Source organism: Mirounga leonina, unplaced genomic scaffold (assembly GCF_011800145.1).
Source record: "Mirounga leonina isolate KUSES-001 unplaced genomic scaffold, KU_Mleo_1.0 Mir_200, whole genome shotgun sequence".
NCBI classification, from domain to species: Eukaryota; Metazoa; Chordata; class Mammalia; order Carnivora; family Phocidae; genus Mirounga; species Mirounga leonina.
In genome coordinates this window covers 12939856-12960636 of record NW_023270503.1, presented here as the reverse complement: position 1 = coordinate 12960636, position 20781 = coordinate 12939856, and the positions used below count along the sequence as shown (strand labels likewise).

The 20781-nt window shown below is 36.3% G+C and overlaps 1 protein-coding gene across 1 annotated transcript in view; it reads left to right on the top strand.

The window, feature by feature from the left end:
- BRIP1 (BRCA1 interacting protein C-terminal helicase 1) overlaps positions 1-20781 on the top strand; it is a 188171-nt gene that overhangs the window by 31766 nt on the left and 135624 nt on the right. The gene's annotated exons all lie outside the window — the stretch shown is intronic.

Here is a 20781-nt window from a genome sequence, read left to right as displayed (position 1 = left end):
ATAGAAGTATTTTTTCCCCACTAGAAACTCACTTTGCTACTGGTATAACATGTTTCTTCTCTCTTTTTTTTTTCTTTTGAATAGAGGTGTAATTGACATTTTCAAGTGTATAACATAATGATTTGATATTTGTATACATTTTGAAATGATCACCTTTTATAGTTACAGAGCTTTTTTTCCTTGTGGTGAGAACTTTCAAGATTTACTCCCTTAGCAACTTTCAAATATAAAATATAGTGTTAACTGTGGTCTCCATGCTGTGAATTACATCTTCATGACTTACTTATTTTATAACTGGAAGTTTGTGCCTTTCACTCCCTTCACCCGTTTCTCCCACCCCACGCCCCTGCCTCGGGCAACCACCAATCTGTTCTCTATGAGCTTTTTTGTGTGTATGTTTTTGTTTTTTTAGATTTTACATATAAGCAAGATCATGCCATATTTATCTTTCTCTGTCAGGCTTACTAACAGCATAATGTCCTTGAAGTCTATCTATACATGTTGTTGCAAATGGCAAGATTTCATTCTTACTTATGGCTGAATAATATTCCGTTGTGTATATATACATTTTCTTTGTCTATTCATCCATTGATGGACACTTAGATTGTTTCCATATCTTAGTTATTTTTATTTTATTTCATTTATTTGAGAGAGAGAGAGAGAGAGAGAGAGTGAGCATGAGCAGGGGGAGTGGCAGAGGGACAAGGAGACTCCCCGCTGAGCACAGAGCCTGATGCAAGGCTCCATCCCAGGACCTGGGATCATAACCTAAGCTTTTTCTATTTTTTTTTTTTTTTTTTTTAAAGATCCTGTTTATTTGACAGAACACAAGCAGGGGGTGCAGCAAGCAGAGGGAGAGGGAGAAACAGGCTCCCCGCTGAGCAGGGAGCCCAATGCAGGGCTTGATCCCAGAACCCTGGGATTATGACCTGAGCCAAAGGTAGCCACTTAACCGACTGAGCCACCCAGCCACCCCTGTTTTTTGGTTCTTATAAGATGATAGAGGGAAGACAGAATTTATTTTTGGAAGAATAGTTATTTGGATTAATAAATTAATGGTTCAGTTCTCTTATCCCTACAAAAATACAAATGTTGCAGTCTTTATACATTTAAAATCCATAGTTGTATTATTTCTTCTGAAAAACTTTCCTTCATAAAGGAAATGATAAATTAGTGTAATGATTTCTCTTTTCCTCTAAATTCAACATTAAACTTTTTAGGTTTTTCTTTATAATTTTCTTAGTTTTCATTAAAATAGTTTAGTTTCCAGCCTGTCAGTTGGAGAATTGGATAGTTGTCTTTTTACCATCCTATCATCTCGAGTGTTCTTGCTGTCTCTTCAAGTCAGAAAATTTTGTCAGTACCTCCTACCTAATTACCTTCCATTGTCCATGCTATTCTCTTTCTTTACATTTTAGATTCTCCTTTTCACTGATAATTCAAATGTCAAAGATCTAGTAAGGCATTAGTTTCCATGTCAAAATATAGTTAAGAGAAACATTGTTTTTTTAATAGTATTACCATTCTGATTTTACTTTGTTCCTCCATGCATAATTATTTTCTCTAGAATTTATTTCCATTCTTTTCACTCTTTTAGTAAATCTTCAGAACAGTTGAGGTATTGTTACAGACTCATTCTTAATGCTTATATCTGATTTTTATTTGTTCATTAGATAAGTGCTAACATTGACTATATACTTTTATAAAAGTAGTTCTATTTTTTTGATTTAGTACAGCAGGAGCATTCATTACTTTTGCCTAGTGTGTAGAAGAGATGTGGGTCCAGTAGAGTGCGCTATTGACTTTCGCTAAAGTGTTGATGTTGGGCAAACCTTGGGGTTTTTCTCCCCTTTCTTCCTCTTACATGCCCCTGTCTTTCTTTCTTTTCTTTGTCTTTCCCTCTCTCTCATCCCCTTTCTTCCTCTCCCTCCCATCAATATTTAAGATGTTCTCTAGGATTTCAAGAGAAAATGATGAGTTTTCTCTGAAATTGTTTTATAAGTCATTTTCTCATAGTTTAATTTACTTTCATTTAATATTACTGCTTGTATAGTGATATGATGCTTACTATGTGCCAGAAACTCTTCTAAACATTCTAGAAACATTAATTCATCTGGTAGATACAGGTTCTTATGAGTTAACACCTATTCCAAGTTCTTTTAACTTTTCTGTGGATTTGACAGTTTTCCAAATAAAATGAAAGAATTTAACTCAATCCTATTACAGCCCTTTGAGAAAGGTATTAATATTTTCCCCGACGATATATGTGGAAATTGAGGCACAAGAATTTAAGTGGCTTGTTCGTGTGACAAAACTGATAAGTAGAGGCTAGTTTAAAACCCAGGCAGTCTGGCTCTAGAATTGATTCTCTCAACCACCTCACTATTCTGCCTGTGAATAAACTCTTCCAGATGACCTTGGATGAAAGTTCTTTTTTGTACTGTTACAGGCCATATTATATTCAGTACCATATAGATAATTAAGATTCGTTCCTCTTTTAGTCTTTCTCTCAACACCCTGTTCTTTTCTTTACAATGCTTACCAAAGTTTATAATTATATATTTATTTGTAGGTTTAACTCTTTTGTTTGCCTCCTTGTCAGGCTGTCCATAAGGACAAGTGTTATGTCTCTCTTGTTGCCTTTTTTTTTTTTTAAGATTTTATTTATTTATTTGACAGAGAGATAGAGAGTACAAGTAGGCAGAGCAGCAGGCAGAGGCAGAGGGAGAGGGAGAAGCAGGCTCTCCGCTGAGCAGGGAGCCCCATGCGGGGCTTGATCTCAGGATCCCGGGATCATGACCTGAGCCACCCAGGGGCTGCTCTTGTTGCCTTTTTAATAACCAGCATCTGGCACAGGACCTGCACCTAGTAGGTACCGACATATTTGTTTAATAAATGAATGAGAAAATGGCCAAAGCTGAGAAAATGCAGGATTTACTATTGTAGCTTACAACTTTTACTCAGATCCTTATACTAAAGGAGGTGTAACAGTACTGTTAAATAGAGGAGACTTAAAGCAGTTTAAAATTTTTTTTCTTTTGCAGTACATTTTGGAAGTAGTTCTTCATTTGGTGGCACACAGAAATAAAAACCAAACAATGATTTCAGGGGGTAAGAGATAAATTGATGCTTAATATAAACAAAAGATTAGAAACACCTTTTGATTTCTGTAGCCGCTATAGGAATAGGTTGTTGAATAATTTTACCAACTAATTGAAGTATAATTTATTCAAGGCAGCAAAATTTTTGAAGCCTGTTACATGCCAGACACTTAAAAACAATAACCTGTATTTCTTAAACGGTTAATAATGATAAGATCGCTTTTTAGAATATATACTTGTGCCAGGCAATTTATATGTTCTCTTATTTAATCCTTGTATCAGCACTGTGAAGAAAATTGAGTAGACTTTAGACTCATTTTACAAGTCAGAAAATTGAAGCCCAAAGATACTAGATTATTTGACTATGATCATACTACAAGTAAATGGTGGAACCACGATTTGAGCCTAGCTCTAAAATTGAGTGCATATAGATTCATGGATTATAAATGGGGAGAAAGGAGAGAAAGGAATGGCTGGGAAACTTTTTTTTTTTCTTGTTGGCTGGTGAGGAAAAAACCAAATCACTATGTTAGAGAAAATAGATTTTATTATTCAGTATGTCTGGCATTAAATAACTACTTTTATTTATTTTATTTTACTTATTTTTTTAATATCTACTTTTAAACAGTTAATGTGTAGTTGGGGAAAGATTAAATTATCTTAAACATTTTGTGTATTTTATCTACTAAAGAATTTTAAACTAAAACTTAAAAATTAGGAGTAATACACATTGTTTGAAAAACCTTTAATAGTGTAAAAATATACAGAGTAAAAATTAAAATATACTCCCTTAAAACATTATTCCCATCCCCCTTTCTGCTTCCCAGAAGTAAACAAGATGAACACCTCCATGAGAATCTTTCTGGATCCTTTTGTAGAAATTCGCAACAGATATTTTTCATAGTTCAGTATAGTTAAAAAAATTTTTTTTAGGGGTGCCTGGGTGGCTCAGTCGTTAAGCGTCTGCCTTTGGCTCAGGTCATGGTCCCAGGGTCCTGGGATCGAGCCCCACATTGGGCTCCCTGCTCAGCGGGAAGCCTGCTTCTCCCTCTCCCACTCCCCCTGCTTGTGTTCCCTCTCTCGCTGTATCTCTCTCTGTCAAATAAATAAAATCTTTAAAAAAAAAAAAAATTTTTTTTTAAACATTTAACCCTTTTATTTAAAGGATTTATTTTAGTATATGTATGAGTTCAGGCTCTGATTGTATGGCTTTCCAAGTAGATAATCAGTTGTCCCAGTGTCAAAGAATAATTTTTCCTGATTTGAAGTTTTGCTATTTTCATACACTAAATTGTTATATATATTTGGATTGGTTCCTAGACTGTTTATCTTTTTAAATTTTTATTATTTTCAAAGTATGTATGTATATAGTCAGAGTCAGAGAATTCTACATGGCTTTGAACAAACATCAGTAGACCTTTGCCCTAGTTCCATTCTCCAATTCCTATTATCTGAAGTCAATAATTTTTAATCATTTTACTTACTTATTTTGGTATTTATTCAGGAGTAACGTATACATATTGCTTTGCTCTTGAATTTTTGGTTTTATTTTTTTATTTTTAGTTTTTTAGATTTTATTTATTTGACAGAGACAGAGCGAGAACACAACCAGGGGGAGTAGGAGAGGGAGAAGCAGGCTTCCCGCTGAGCAGGGGGAGCCTGATGCGGGGCTTGATCCCAGAACCCTGGGGTCATGACCTGAGCCAAAGGCAGATGCTTAACTGACTGAGCCACCCATTCACCCATTGAATTTTTGGTTTTAGATACCTTCTCTTGCCTTCCTAGTATCCTTTCTAATTGTCCCATTACTTCTCTGCCTTAAACATCACAACATTTGGTGTTTACGTTATTGTAATTATATAAATATCATTAAAAACAGAGCTAAATATTCTATCATTATGTTCTTTCCCCAAACAAGGTTTTTTATTCATTTATTTAGTTTTCTTTCTTTCATTCTTTTTTTTTTTTAGATTTTCTTTATTTATTTAAGAGAGAGAGAGAGAGAGCATGCATGTGGGTCGGGGAAGGGGCAGAAGGAGAGGGAATATCTTAAGCGGACTCCATGCTGAGTGAAGAGCCTGCCTTGGGGCTCAATCTCAGGACACTGGGATCATGACCTGAGCCAAAGTCAGTAGTCTTACACTCAACCAAATGAGCCATCTGGGCAACCTGTTTAGTTTTCTATATAACTGTAACTATCCTCAAACTTTGATAGAATGTAAAATCTTTCAGCTCATTCAAATGCATCAGGTCAAGAATGTCCATATTTTTAGACTCTCACTATTTCACTAAAATAATGAAAAATACTTTCTGATATTGAATTATGTTATGTGTTTTTTAATGATGTTGAGTTTTTTTTTTTTTAGAGATCTAGAGTGTGCACAAGTGGGGGGAGGGGGAGAGGGAGAATCCCAAGCAGGCTCCACACCCAGCGCAGAGCCTGACGTGGGGCTTGATCCCATAACCCCAAGATCATGACCTCAGCCGAAATCAAGAGTTGGATGTTCAACCGACTGAGCCACCTAGGCGCCCCTGACATTGAATTTTTTTGGATACAAAGGCATTATCTGTCTCTTAGTGAAAATTTGGAAAGCACCAAAATGTGTACTTAAGTTATTAATATTAATCTTTAATTCAACTATTTTCCTTAGTATCAGCCCTGATATTTTGCTTGCTATCTGTTCTTAACACACACACACACACACACACACTTACCCATTACTGTGTAACAAACCAACCATTTATTTAGCTTACTATTCTGGGGATCAGCAGTTTAGGCTGGGCTCAGCTGGGCATTTCTTCTGCTGATCTCAGCTGGGCCACTCATGCATCTATGGTCAGCTGCAGGTCAACAAAGCAGCTGTGTTTCAGGGGCTTGGTTGGCAATTGGCTGGGACTGATGGGTATTTCTCATCATCTAATCCTAGCATATATATATATATACAGTGACTGAGGGTTCAAGTAGCAACAAGAGAGCAGACCCGAATGTGCAAATACCTTTGAGCCTCTGATTGTGTCACATTTGCTAATGTCTTAGTCACCAAAGCAAGTCACATGGCCAAACCCAGATTCAAGTGTTAAAGTTCACTTTTTGGTAGGAAGACCTACAAAATGACCTTGCAAAGGGGCTTATGTATAGAGATGGGAAGAATTTGTGGCCATATTTGTTATATCACATATATGTATAAAACACACATATAATATGTATTATGCATATCCTGCATTTTTAATTTTTGTTAAAAATTTGGATTATAGTGTATATAGCTTTTACTTTTCACCTAATAATATCATGGTCATAGAAAAGGCTTTTAAAAATCCAAATCATAACTGGTCTATTTTGATACATACTTTTTTTTTTTTTAAAGATTTTATTTATTTGACAGAGAGAGATATAGAAAGAGTGGGAACACAAGCAGGGGGAGTGGGAGAGGGAGAAGCAGGCTCCCACTGAGCAGGGAGCCCAATGTGGGGCTCGATCCCAGGACCCTGGGACCATGACCTGAGCCGAAGGCAGACACTTAATGACTGAGCCACCCAGGCCCCCTGATACATACTTTTTTGATGCAACATTTTTTCTATGCCAGGAATTGGCAAACTATAACTCATGGGCTGAATATGACCTGCTGCTTGTTTTTATAAATTTGGGGGAATGTAGTTTACATTCATTTACATATTGTCTGTAGCTGCTTTTTTGGTACAGCGTTAGAGTTGAATAGTTGGACAGCAATCATACGGCTCATAAAACCTAAAATACCTACTCTCTGACCCTTTAAAGATAGTTTACTAACCCTTGTCCTATGCTATTTTAATCTTGGTAAGTGAGGCCAGAAGTTAGCGGAATTAGTGTGAATTTCTTGCTTTATCTGCAAATTTACCTAAGGACAGGATGGTAGAATCGATTAGTAATTTCTTAAATGAGTTTCATTCAGCTCCAATAATTATGATTTTTTTGAACATTTATAGAAAACATTAAAGCAGAGTGACCTCTATAGTGGAAATACAACGAAAAGTCTCAAAAATTTCCAATCCTTTTTTTTTTTTTTAAAGATTTTATTTATTTATTTGAGAGAGAGAGCAGGAGAGGGGGGAGGGTCAGAGGGAGAAACAGACTCCCTGCCGAGCAGGGAGCCCGATGTGGGACTCGATCCTGGGACTCCAGGATCATGACCTGAGCCGAAGGCAGTCGCTTAACCAACTGAGCCACCCAGGCGCCCTCCAATCCTTTTTATCATGTTGAGTCAACTTGGTGCATGTTATAGAAAGATTGACAATTATTTTTCTTGATATGTATAAATACTTAATGAAATATCTATACCAGTCCAGCCTACATGTGTATGTGTTTATTGACAATAGAATCTACAGTTGCCATACAGAAATTTTTCACTTGTGGATAGTGGGTATAGAAAGATTACTTTAGAACACTGCTTTGTTAATTGACATATTTTCTGGCCAGTAGATTTACTTAATCTTAAAAGATTTGACATAGCCACAATATTATCCAAAAATTAGAAGTACAATACAAATAGATCTTTTTTCCCCTGGAACCATTTGCGAGTAAGTTGATGACCTCATACTCCATCACTCTGGAATACTTATGTCTCTATTTTCTATAAGCAAAGACATTCTTCTATATAACTACAATAAAACCATAAAAATCAGGAAATTAAAACTAATTAATTTCTATTATCTAATACTCAGAACCAGGTCAAATTTTGTCAGTTATCTCAATAAAGCTTTTGTAGCAGAAGGATCCAGTTCAGAATCATGCATTGCATTTAGTTGTCATTTTGCTGTCTTCAGTCTGGAACAGTTGCGTAGTCTTTCCTTTACTTTCATGACCTTGATACTTCAGAAGATTACAGCCTTTGTAGAATGTCTGCCAATTTTGGGTTTTATCATAATTAGATTAAGGTTATATATCTTTGGCAGGAATGTCACAGAAGCAGTGCTTCCCATTCTACCATTCTACCCATTGCATTCTGTGAGGTGGCAAATAGTTTCATTAGTGGTGATTACTTTGATAATTTGATTAATGTGATGATGTAGGCATCACTGTAAAGTTATTTTTTTCCTTTTATAATTAAAGAGGACTTTGTGGAGAGGAACTCTGAAACTTTATAAATAGCATGTCCTCACTAAACATTCATTATTCGTATTATATCTTTATGGACTCATGATTTCCCATTTTATTCAGTGGGTGATAATCCATTATATGATTTGTTTACATATTCAAGTGGGAGTTTATTTAAGTTGCTTGTGTATTTCTGACACATAACCATTATTCTTGGAGCATTTCCTTACTTTCTGGCACAAGATGTTCCAGGCTTCTATTATCTTTTCTCTGCCCCTGTCCTGGATTCAGCTTTTTTCCAGAGAGCCCTGGTTCCTTTTGGCAAATAATATTTAGAAGCTAAGTTCTGGGTGTTAGTTTTGTTCATTGCTGTTGGGATTGCTGTTCCAGGCCCTTTCAGCAGATAGAGCTAGGAATTATGTGTGTGTGTGTATGTGTGTGCAAATACACACTCATATGTATTTATATTTTTTTCTATCTGTATGTTGAAAATTACATATTCCTATCAATACATCTAATTCCATTTCAACACCAGAGGGTTCATTCTAAGTTTCTCCTTTTTCATATTTTTTTTTTTTAAAGATTTATTTACTTATTTGACAGAGAGACAGCGAGACCAGGAACACAAGCAGGGGGAGTGGAGAGGGAGAAGCAGGCTTCCCGCGGAGCAGGGAGCCCAATGCGGGGCTCGATCCCAGGACCCTGGGATCATGACCTGAGCCGAAGGCAGATGCTTAACGACTGAGCCACCCAGGCGCCCCTCTTTTTCATATTTTTAACTGAAAAACCTTGTTCCCGTTTTTCAAAAAGTTAAAAATGGATTTACCATATGTTCCAACAGTTTCATTTCTTGGTATATATCCAGCAGATACTGAAACATATACTTGTACACCAATATTCGTAACAGCATTATTCATAATAGCCAAATAGTAGAAACAACTTAGGTGTCCTTTGAGAGATGAATGGATAAACAAATGTGATATATGCATACTATGGAATATTTAGCCTTAAAAAGGAAGGAAATTCTGACATGTGCTGCCACATAGATGAACCCTGAAGAGATTATGCTAAGAGAAACAAGCCAGACACAAAAGAACAAATCTTGTATGATTCCACTTTGAATTTTATTTTCCAGTTACGTGTTTTTATTATAGAAATAGAGTTCATTTTTGTGTATTGACCATGTAACGTGCAACTTTGCTAAATGACTTTTTGGTTCTACTTGATGTTGGAAATTTTATGGGACTTTGTAAGTACACAGAATTGTACATTTATATTCTCTGGTAAATATTTTACTTCTTTTATAATGTTTGGCTCTTAATATATTTTCTTGCCTTACTGCAGTGGCTAGGATATATAGTACAAAGTTGAACTGGAGTATTGAGGGTGGATATCCTTGCCTTGTTCACATCTTGGAGTGAAAGCATTCATTCACTCTTTCACCATTAAATAGGACATTTGTCATCAGTGTTTTATAAACGTCTTTTATCAGGTTAAGAAAGTTTTTTTCTATGGGGCGCCTGGGTGGCTCAATTGTTAAGTGTCTGCCTTTGGCTCAGGTCATGATCCCAGGGTCCTGGGATTGAGCCCTGCGTTGGGCTCCCTGCTCGGCGGGAAGCCTGTTTTCTCCCTCTCCCACTCCTGCTTGTGTACCCTCTCTCGCTGTGTCTCTCTTTCTGTCAAATAAATAAATAAAATCTTTTATTTTAGAGAGCCAGGGAGAGAAGAGGAGTGGGGGTTGGGGGGAGGGGCAGAGGGAGAAGGAGAGAGAGAATCCTAAGCAGGCTCCACACTGAGCATGGAGCCTGAAGCAGAACTTGATCCCAGGACCCTGAGATCATGACCTGAGCTGAAATCAAGAGTCGGACACTTAACTGACTGAGCCACCCAGGCGCCCCTACACATTTAATTCTTAAAATAAATATTCAGATTTTCTCTTGCTTCTTGAATTGGTAATTAGTATTTTTCAAGAAATTTGTCCATTTCATTCAAGTTTTTTAATTTATTGGCATACTGCTCAAAATATTTTCTTTAAAAAATGTTTGCAACAGAGAAAGACATGTATCATATGACCTCACTGATATGAGGAATTCTTGATCTCGGGAAACAAACTGAGGGTTGCTGGAGTGGGGGGCGGGGGGAGGGATGGGGTGACTGGGTGATGGACACTGGGGAGGGTATGTGCTCTGGTAAGTGCTGTGAATTGTGCAAGACTGTTGAATCTCAGATCTGTACCTCTGAAACAAATAATGCAATATATGTTAAGAAAGAAAAAAAAGAAGAATTTAGCAGGAGGGGAAGAATGAAGGGGGGGAAATTGAAGGGGGGTAGATGAACCATGAGCGACGATGGACTCTGAAAAACAAACTGAGGGTTCTAGAGGGGAGGGGGGTGGGAGGATGGGTTAACCTGGTGATGGGTATTGAGGAGGGCACGTTCTGCATGGAGCACTGGGTGTTATGCACAAACAATCATGGAACACTACATCTAAAACTAATGATGTAATGTATGGGGATTAACATAACAATAAAAAATTAAAAATAAAAAAAAATTTTGCAGGATCTGTAGTGATATGCCTCTTTTTTTCTGATATTCATAATTTGTTTTTCTCTTTTATGATCAACGTAGGCAGACATAAGTTTTATTATCTCTAAAAAACAACTTTGTCTTTTCCATTTTCTCTAATGTTTTTCCATTTTCTACTGGGTTGATTTCTGCTTTTATCTTTATTTCTTTTGTTTTATTTTGGATTTAGTTTGCCCTTTTTCTAAATTCTTGAGGTTTAAGCTTAGATAATTGATTTTGGACCTTTTTTTTTTCCCTTCTAAGGCAGCCATTGAAAGTTACACATTTCCCTCTAAGCACTACTTTATCTGTATCACACAGATTTTGATGTTAGGTTACTTTTTTTTTTTTTTAGATTTTATTTATTTATTTGACAGAGAGAGAGACAGCAAGAGGGGGAACACAAGCAGGGGGAGTGGGAGAGGGAAAAGCAGGCTTCCCGCTGAGCACGGAGCCAGATGCGGGGCTCGATCCCAGGACCCTGAGATCATGACCTGAGCCGAAGGCAGTCGCCTAACCAACTGAGCCACCCAGGTGCCCCAGGTTACTTTTTTTTTTTTCTAATTTTCCTTGTGATTCTTCTCTGACCCAAGATTCATTTACAAGTCTAAATAAACATACTAACTAGGTGTTTTTTCCACAGATATTTTTCTGTTACTGATTTCTAATTTAATTTTGTGAGTTTAGAGAACATATTCTATATGTTTTTAGTTTTAACAATCTATTGGTAAATGCTCTGAGTTCTTAGTGAGAATATGTATTCGTTTATAGACTACTGCGGGGCGCCTGGGTGGCTCAGTTGGTTAAGCGACTGCCTTCGGCTCAGGTCATGATCCTGGAATCCCAGGATCGAGTCCCGCATCGGGCTCCCTGCTCAGTGGGGAGTCTGCTTCTCCCTCTGACCCTCCTCCCTCTCATGCTCTCTGTCTCTCATTCTCTCTCAAATAAATAAATAAAAAAAAAATCTTTAGACTACTGCTCACTTATTGTAGTCTATAAATGTCAGGTCAGTTTGGCTGATTATGTTTATGTCTTCTGCATTACTGATTTTTTGGGTCTATTTATAAATTAGAGAAGAGTGCTGAAGGCCTTATAATTGTGTATTTGCTGCTGCTTTCAGTTCTATCAATTTTTATGTCTTAGATTTTAAGTTTTGTTATTAGTGGCATATACATTTAAGATCATGTCTTCCTGGGGCGCCTGGGTGGCTCAGTTGGTTAAGCGACTGCCTTCAGCTCAGGTCATGATCCTAGAGTTCCTGGATGGAGTTCCGCATCGGGCTCCCTGCTTCGCAGGGAGTCTGCTTCTCCCTCTGACCCTCCACCCTCTCCTGTGCTCTCTCTCTCAAATAAATAAATAAAAATCTTTAAAAAAAAAAAAAAAGATTATGTCTTCCTGATGAGTTAACCCATCTGTCATTAGGAAAGTCTGTTCTGAAATCTACTTTGTTTAATATTAGTATAGCCACTCTAGCTTTTTTTTTTTTTTTTTAAAGATTTTATTTATTTGACAGAGAGATAGCGAGAGCAGGAAAACAAGCTGGGGAAGTGGGAGAGGGAGAAGCAGGCTTCCCGCCGAGCAGGGAGCCCAGTGTGGAGCTTGATCCCTGGATCCTGGGATCATGACCTGAGCCGAAGGCAGATGCTTAATGACTGAGCCACCCAGGCGCCCTGTCACTCTAGCTTTTTATGCTTAAGTATTTTTTCATCCTTCTATTTTTAACCCATGTGTGTCTTTACATTTAAAATGGATTTCTTATACATAGTTGAATCTTCCTTTTTTTCCCCAATTGGACAACCTCTGCCTTTTAATTGGAATGTTTACATGATTTACATTTAATGTTATTATCAGTATGGTTGCTGTATGTTTTCTCTTTGCCCCATCTGTTTTTTATTCTCCTTTTCTTTCTTTTCTGCTTTCTTTTTAACTAATTGAACATGTTTTAGGATTCCATCTTTTCTCCATTGCTTTCTTAACTATATCTGTTTTGGTGTTACTCTCAGATTTATAATTTACATCTTAAATTTATCAATGTACTTTAAAATTTTTATTTCACATATGATGTATAAGAACCTTCTACCACTATACTTTCATTTCCACCCTCATCTTTTGTGCAACTTTTGTTATATATTTTACTTGAACCACACAGTATTTTATTACTTTTTTCAAATCATCAGTTATATTTTTAAAAGATTTATTAATTTGAGAGAGAGAGAGAACATAAGCAGGAGGGGCAGAGGGAGAGGGAGAGAGAATCTCAACCAGACTCCACACTGAGCACTGAGCCTGACATAGGGCTTGATTTTGCAACTCTGCGATCACAACCTGAGCTGAAACCAAGAGACGATGTTTAACTGACTGTGCCACCCAACACCCCCAGTTATATTTTTAAAATTTTAGTATTTTTATTGAGATTTTATTTTTGTAGGGCAGTTTAAGGATCACAGCAAAATTGAAGAGAAAGTACAGAGATTTCCCATATATGCCCTGCCCCTGCCAACATGCATGGCCACCCCATTATCAACATCCCCCACCAGAATGGTGCATTTATTACAGTTAATGAAAGTACATCAGCACATCCTAATCACCTAAAGTCCATAGTTTATTTACAGTTCACTCTTGGTGTTGTATATTAAGTGGGTTTGGACAAGTATATTCACACATGTATCCGTCATTATGAGGTCATACTGAGTATTTTTACAATCTTTTGTGGTCCACCTATTCATCACTTCCTATCTTCCCTGAAAACTCCTGGCAACCTCTGATCTTTTTCCTGTCTCCATAGTTTGACCTTTCCCAGAATGTTATATATAGTTGGAGTCATATAGTATGTAGCCTTTGGTTTGGCTTCTTCTTAGTAATATGCTTTTAAGGTTCCTCTTTTTTCATGGCTTGAAAGCTCAGTTCTTTTTAGTGCTGAATGATATTCCAGTGTCTGGATGTACCACAGTTTGCTTATTCATTCACCTGCTGAAGGATATCTTGGTTGCTTCCAAGTTTTGTATGAATAAAGTGGCTATAAACATCTTTGTGCAGGTTTTGTGTGGACATGTTTTCAGCTCTTCCAGGTAAATACCAGGGAGTATGATGGCTGGATCTTATGGTAAGAGTATGTTTAGCTTTGTAAGAAATTGCCAAATTATCTTCCATTGTGGCTATACCATTTTGTATTTCACTGGCAATAAATGAGAGTACCTGTTGCTCCACATTCTCATCAGCATTTGGTATTGGCAGGTTCTGGATTTGGCCATTCTAATTATGTGTGTAGTGGTATCTCATTTTAATTTGCATTTCCCTGATATATGATGTCAAGCATATCTTCATATGCTTATTTTCCATCTGTATATTTTCTTTGGTGAAGTGTCTAATGAGGTCTAAAGGGTTAGGGGCACCTGGGTGACTCAGTCGGTTAAGCATCTGCCTTCTGTCTCAGGTTATAATCTTGGGGTCCTGGGATTTAGCCGCTCATCAGGCTCCCTGCTCAATGAGGAGTCTGCTTCTCCCTCTCCCACTGCCCCTCCCCTCTGCTTGTGCTCTCTCTCTCTCAAATAAATAAATAAAATCTTTAAAAAAAAATACAAGGTTAAAAAAACATTTTTAATTGGGTTATTTGCCTTTTTCTTAAGTTTTAAGAGTTCTTTGTATATTTTGACTAATAGTTGTTTATCAGATGTATCTTTTGCAAATATTTCTCCTAGTCCAGCTTATCAGTTATTTCTTTAATGGATTGTGCTGTTGGTGTTGTATCTAAAGCCATACCCAAGAGATTGACAGAGGGGATCATAAAACTATATGTTGTGTACAAGAAGCTCAACTTTAAATATAAAGATACATATAGACTAAGAGTAAATGGATAGAGGAAAATATGCCATGCTAATAACTAATCAAAAGTAAGCAGGAGTAGCTATATTAATATCAGACAAAAGAGACTTTAAAGAAAGGAAAGTTATCAGAGATAAAGAAGGGCATTGCATAGTGATAAAGTGGCCAGTTCTCCAAGAAGAAATAATAACATTAAACTATATGAGGCAAAAACTAATAGAATTGCAAGGAGAAATAGTGAATAATAATATAGTTGGAGACCATTCTCTTTGGTAGTCTCTCTGCTCAGTATTTATTTTCTTTTATGTGTATTTTTAAAAAATCTTTTTGTAAAAATGTTATTTATTCATTATAAACAATTCAAGAAACACCAGAGAGTATAAAGAAGCAAGGGAAAAAAAATCAGACTGCCATTATCATAGTCTAGTTGTTAATTAATAATATTTCTTCTGTTACTGTCTTTTCTTTTAAAGATTTTATTCATTTGACAGAGAGAGACACAGTGAGAGAGGGAACACAGTAGGGGGAGTGGGAGAGGGAAAAGCAGGCTTCCCGTGGAGCAGGGAGCCCAATGCGGGACTGGAGCCCAATGTGGGACTCGATCCCAGGACCCTGGGATCATGACCTGAGCTGAAGGCAGAAGCTTAATGACTGAGCCACCCAGGTGCCCCTGTTTTGTCTTTTTTTTTTTTATAATTTACTATTTTAAATGTTTACAGGGGAAGACATTTCATTCATCAAATTTTTTTCAGCTTTGTCAACTTTTTATTGATTATGGCTTCTGCCACTTAATTCCTTTTTTTAGGCTATTGATTTCTAACATATTCAGTATTTCTGGGTGATGTTTCGCCAGTCATAATTTTGTCAAATAATTGGTTCTTTTCTTAATTTTTAGTCAGTAGTAAGTTTTATCTTGTGCTGTTTTAGCCAGTGTGAGATTTTTTGTTGTTGTTGATTATTTCTACTAGTAATGATCATTAAGTCTTCATTCTCTGTTAAGAATGAAATGGTGATGTCAGTATATCCAACTTCTTGATACATAGTTTCAACATTATAGGGAGGAGGTGTGTCTGTAGTGCCAGAAGAAGACAATTTGGTATTTTAATTTTTTAATTTACATTTTATTTATCTATCCTTGAGAAGTATATATGCTTATGGTATAAAATTGAAGAAGAACAAAAGGGTGTATATTTAAAAAGTCTCCCACACCCGATTTCTCAGCCATTTTGTTTCCCACCCCAGAGGCAATTGTTACTGTTTTTTTATGAATCCTACCAGAATACTAAAATCATATATATATATATATAAAATATATATTTTAGTATTCTAAAAGTATATATATTATATTTATGTAGTGTGTGTGTATATATATATTATAAAGGTAAATTACACATAATACTCAGGCACACACGTATACATGTTAACCACTCTTGAAAATAAGTTATGAGTGAGGTTGAGTATCTTTTCAAATACCAAATTATTCCTTTTGTCAGTTAGGTTTTTCGTCTTTTTCTTACTATTTTACAGGGTTCTTCAATATTAAATTAGATCTTTGTGTTTTGAATTGCAAAGATCTTTTTTTTCTTTAGTAGTTATTGGTCTTTTGACTTTTTTATAATGATTTTTATCATGCAGGAAATTTTTATTTTATGTAGTTGAATTTATCAGTCTTTTATGGTCTTTGGGTTTTGGTCACACTTAGAAAGACCTTTCTCACTCAGGTGATTTAAACATTTTTCAAAAAAATAGTTATATTTAAATCTGAAGTTTATTCTGGTGAATAGTATGAGATATGAACACAACTTTTTCTTTCCCTTGGATTGCTACCCAGTTATTCCAACATCATTTATTGATAGTTCTTTTCCCTACTAATTTGAAATGTAACTTTTATGACTTTATGATGTTCTAGATTCCTAATGTATCTGGTTCTGCTTCTGGACTTTATTTTCTTTTCCATCCCTCCACACTGTTTTGATTATTGTACTCATTAATATTTTATGTGTCTAGTTCCTCCTTATTACCTGTTTATCTATTCTTGTTTATATTTACAGATGTATTTTGGAATTAGGCTATCTAGCTAAAAATAAATTCTGGGTATATTTTATAGATAATTGGAAGAGAGTTGTGTTCTTTATGATGTTGTCTTTCTATTTAAGACCATGCTCTGTATCCATTTGCTTTGTTGGTTTTTTTTTTTTAATTTCCTTCAGTAGTGTTTAAAGTTTTAATTTTTTTTTCAGGTTTAATGAGGTGTAATTGATAAATAAAATTCTAAGATAAAGTATACATCTTGATGATTTGATAAACATACAGGTTGTGAAAGGATTTGCCCCATCTAATTAATACATCCTGTTACTACTTCAATATATTTTTAAGTTGATTTCTGGGGAATTTATCTTTTATTTCTATGTAATTGGGATTTTGTTCTTCAGTTACATTTTCTAATTTGTTATGGTTTTATATGAAGATTACTGATTTCTGTCTTTCTTTTTACTGAACTACATTTACTATGTTTTTTTACCAAGCCATATCAATGAATTCTTTTATTTTAATAGTTGCAATAAATTTTCTCAGGTTTTCTAACTATATAATCATATTTTCTGTAAATAGTGATCATTTTATCTCCTTTGCAATTTTATATAATATTTACAATGTTAAGTGTAATAGTAGTAGCAGAAGAATCATATTTATTGTCCAGAATAGGACACTTTTGGGAATCAAGGTGGTGGGGGGCATTATTAATAATGAAGCTGAAACAACAGATATAAACTGAGATTGTCCCAGGTACATTGGGAAGTAATGGTCATCATTGTCTTCTTTGAGACATTAATGGGAATGCTTCTAGGGTTTCTTCATTAAGCATGAAAGTGGCTTTTAAAAATTATATGTAAGTCATATCTGTAAATATATAAATATGTTAAATTGTACAAGTTATATATTTATATGTAAATTATAGATTTAATTATATATTAATTTTACATATAATTTTTGTCATAGTTGAGAAGAATCATTTTATTCAGCATTTTCATCAAAAATGAATATTAAGGGGCACCTGGGTGGCTCAGTGGGTTGGGTGGCTACCTTCAGCTCAGGTCATGATCCCAGGGTCCTGGGATCGAGCCCTGCATCGGGCTCCCTGCTCAGCGGAGAGCCTGCTTCTCCCTCTCCCTCTGCCTGCCTCTCTGCCTACTTGTACTCTCTATCTCTCTGTCAAATAAATAAATAAAATCTTAAAAAAAAAAGAATAAATATTAAACTATGGATACGAATATGATTTTTCACATTTTATTTTTTAATATGTTAACTACATTAATAGATCCTAACACTGAATTATCTTTTGTTCTTGGCTTTTTGGTGTTTTGTGTGTGTGTGTGTGTGTGTGTGTGTGTGTGTGTGTATACACACGTATAAGAATCCTATTTCCTATTACATTTAGAATTCATTGTTAACAATATTCATGTATCAGTGATCTTGAGCTCTTCATATTTTTGGTTAGAAAAAGTTTATCCAGATTTGCTTTAGGATCAATGTTGTACTTGTTTTATAAAAAGGAATTTGTAGGGGCACTTGGGTGGCTCAGTCAGTTAAATGTCTGCCTTCGGCTCAGGTCATGATTCCAGGGTCCTGGGATTGAGCCCTGTGTCAGGCTCCCTGATCAGCCGGGAGCCTGCTTCTCCCTCTCCCACCCCCCCGCTCATGCTCTCTGTTGCGCTCTCTCTCTCTCTCAAATAAATAAAACCTTAAAAAAAGAAAAAGAATTTGTAAATTTTCCTTACTTTAAAAATATTAAGGAAATTTCATACACAAAGCAGAGGACCGTATAATGAACCTCCTTGTGCACATTACTCAGCTTTTACAATTATTAATATTTCCCCTATTTGTTTTATTTACCCTTTGCCTTTTTTTTTTTTTTGAGAGGGGTGAGAAGAGGAAAGAGTGAGGAACTGGAACTTTTTTATTTTAAGTTTTATTTTTAAGTAATCTCTACATCTAACATGGGGCTTGAACTCACAACCCCAAGATCAAAAGTTGCATATCCATCAACTGAGCCAGCCAGCCAGGGGCCCCAAAAGGGGCTGCTTTTATTTTATTTTTTTAAATTATTTATTTATTTATTATTTTTTAAAATTTTTTAAATTTAATTTTTTAAAATTTTATTATGTTATGTTAATCGCCATACATTAATTACATCATTACTTTTTGATGTAGTGTTCCATGATTCATTGTTTGCATATAACACACAGTGCTCCATTCAATACGGCCCTCTTTAATACCCATCACCAGGCTAACCCATCCCCCTACCCCCTTCCCCTCTAGAACCCTCAGTTTGTTTCTGAGTCCATAGTCTCTCATGGTTCGTCTCCCCCTCCAATTTCCCCCCCTTCATTTTTCCCTTCCTACTATCTTCTTTTTTTTTTCCTAAACATATAATGTATTATTTGTTTCAGAGGTACAGATCTGTGATTCAACAGTCTTAAACAATTCACAGCGCTCACCATACCATAGCACATACTCTCCCCAAAGTCTATCACCCAGCCACCCCATCCCTCCCACCCCGCACCACTCCAGCAACATTATTTTTAAAAATAATCTCTATACCCAATTTGGGGCTGAGGGACTGGAATATTTTAAAGCAACTATTAGACTTTACATATATTTACCCATGCATAATTTAGCATTTATTTCTAACAGCTATTGACTTTTAAAAATATAGCGATGACATTTTAAAGATAATATTACTATGGTTTAGAAAATTAACAGTAATTGTTTGTCTAATACCCAGTCTGTTAACAATTGTTTTTGATAGTTTAAAAAATGTTTTAGAATTGGCTTTTTAAAAATCAGAATCTAAACAAGGAAGTTGCATGACATTTCTTTTAAGACAGATGCCATTTATTTGTTGAAAAAAACTGCATCATTTGTCTTGTAGGATTTTTTATATTCAGGATTTGTTTGAATTTATTCTCATGGTATCATTTAAGATAGTGCTTTATCCCCAGATTTCTACTAATGGTAGTTAGATTTAGAGGTTGAATTAGATTCAGGTTTGATTTTGCCCTTGTATTTTGTTTTTCAAGACTAACACAAAGTGATATATGCTTACTGTTGCATCCTTCAGGAGACAAATAGTGTCCAATTATTTCTCTCTTTTTTAAAAGATTATTTAGGGAGAGAGAGAGCGTGCGCGAGTGTGTGTGTGTAGGAGGAGGGGCAGAAGAAGAGGGAGAGAGAGAGAATTCTCAAGCATACTCCCCACTTAATGCAGAGCCTGAAGTGGGGCTTGATCTCAGGACCCTGAGATCATGACCTGAGCCGAAACCAAGAGTCAGTCACTTAACTGACTGAGTTGCCCAGGCATCCCCAATTATCTTTTTTTTTTTTTTTAAAGATTTTATATATTTATTTGAGAGAGAGAATGAGATAGAGGGAGAGAGCATGAGATGGGGAAGGGTCAGAGGGAGAAGCAGACTCCCTGCTGAGCAGGGAGCCCGATGCGGGACTCGATCCTGGGACTCCAGGATCATGACCTGAACTGAAGGCAGTCGCTTAACCAACTGAGCCACCCAGGCGCCCCCCAATTATCTTTCTTTATAATAATGGATCAGGATCATGTTTGCATGTCACTTAATATTCTTCTGCATCACTTTTAATGACTACATTGCATTTTGTTGAGTGGCTGTTCTATAATTTATGTTTATAGTCTGTGGCTGGATATTTAGGTGAGAGTCACTGTCTTTCACTATGCTAGTTATTTAGTGGGTTTTATTATATTGAAGACTCAGAGACTTCTTCAACTTAGGGAAAGTCTCGTGTTATTACTTTGATCATTTCAACTGTCAATCAAGAATAATTTCTTTTGGGGCGCCTGGGTGGCTCAGTCGTTAAGCGTCTGCCTTCGGCTCAGGTCATGATCCCAGGGTCCTGGGATCGAGCCCCACATCGGGCTCCCTGCTCTGTGGGAGGCCTGCTTCTCCCTCTACCAGTCCCCCTGCTTGTGTTCCCTCTCTTGCTATGTCTCTCTCTGTCAAATAAATAAAATCTTAAAAAAAAAAAAAAAATTTCTTTTGAGGGGCGCCTGGGTGGCTCAGTCGTTAAGCTTCTGCCTTCGGCTCAGGTCTTGATCCCGGGGTCCTGGGATCGAGCCCCACATCGGGCTCCCTGCTTGGTGGGAGGCCTGTTTCTCCCTCTCCCACTCCCCTGCTTGTGTTCCCTCTCTCGCTG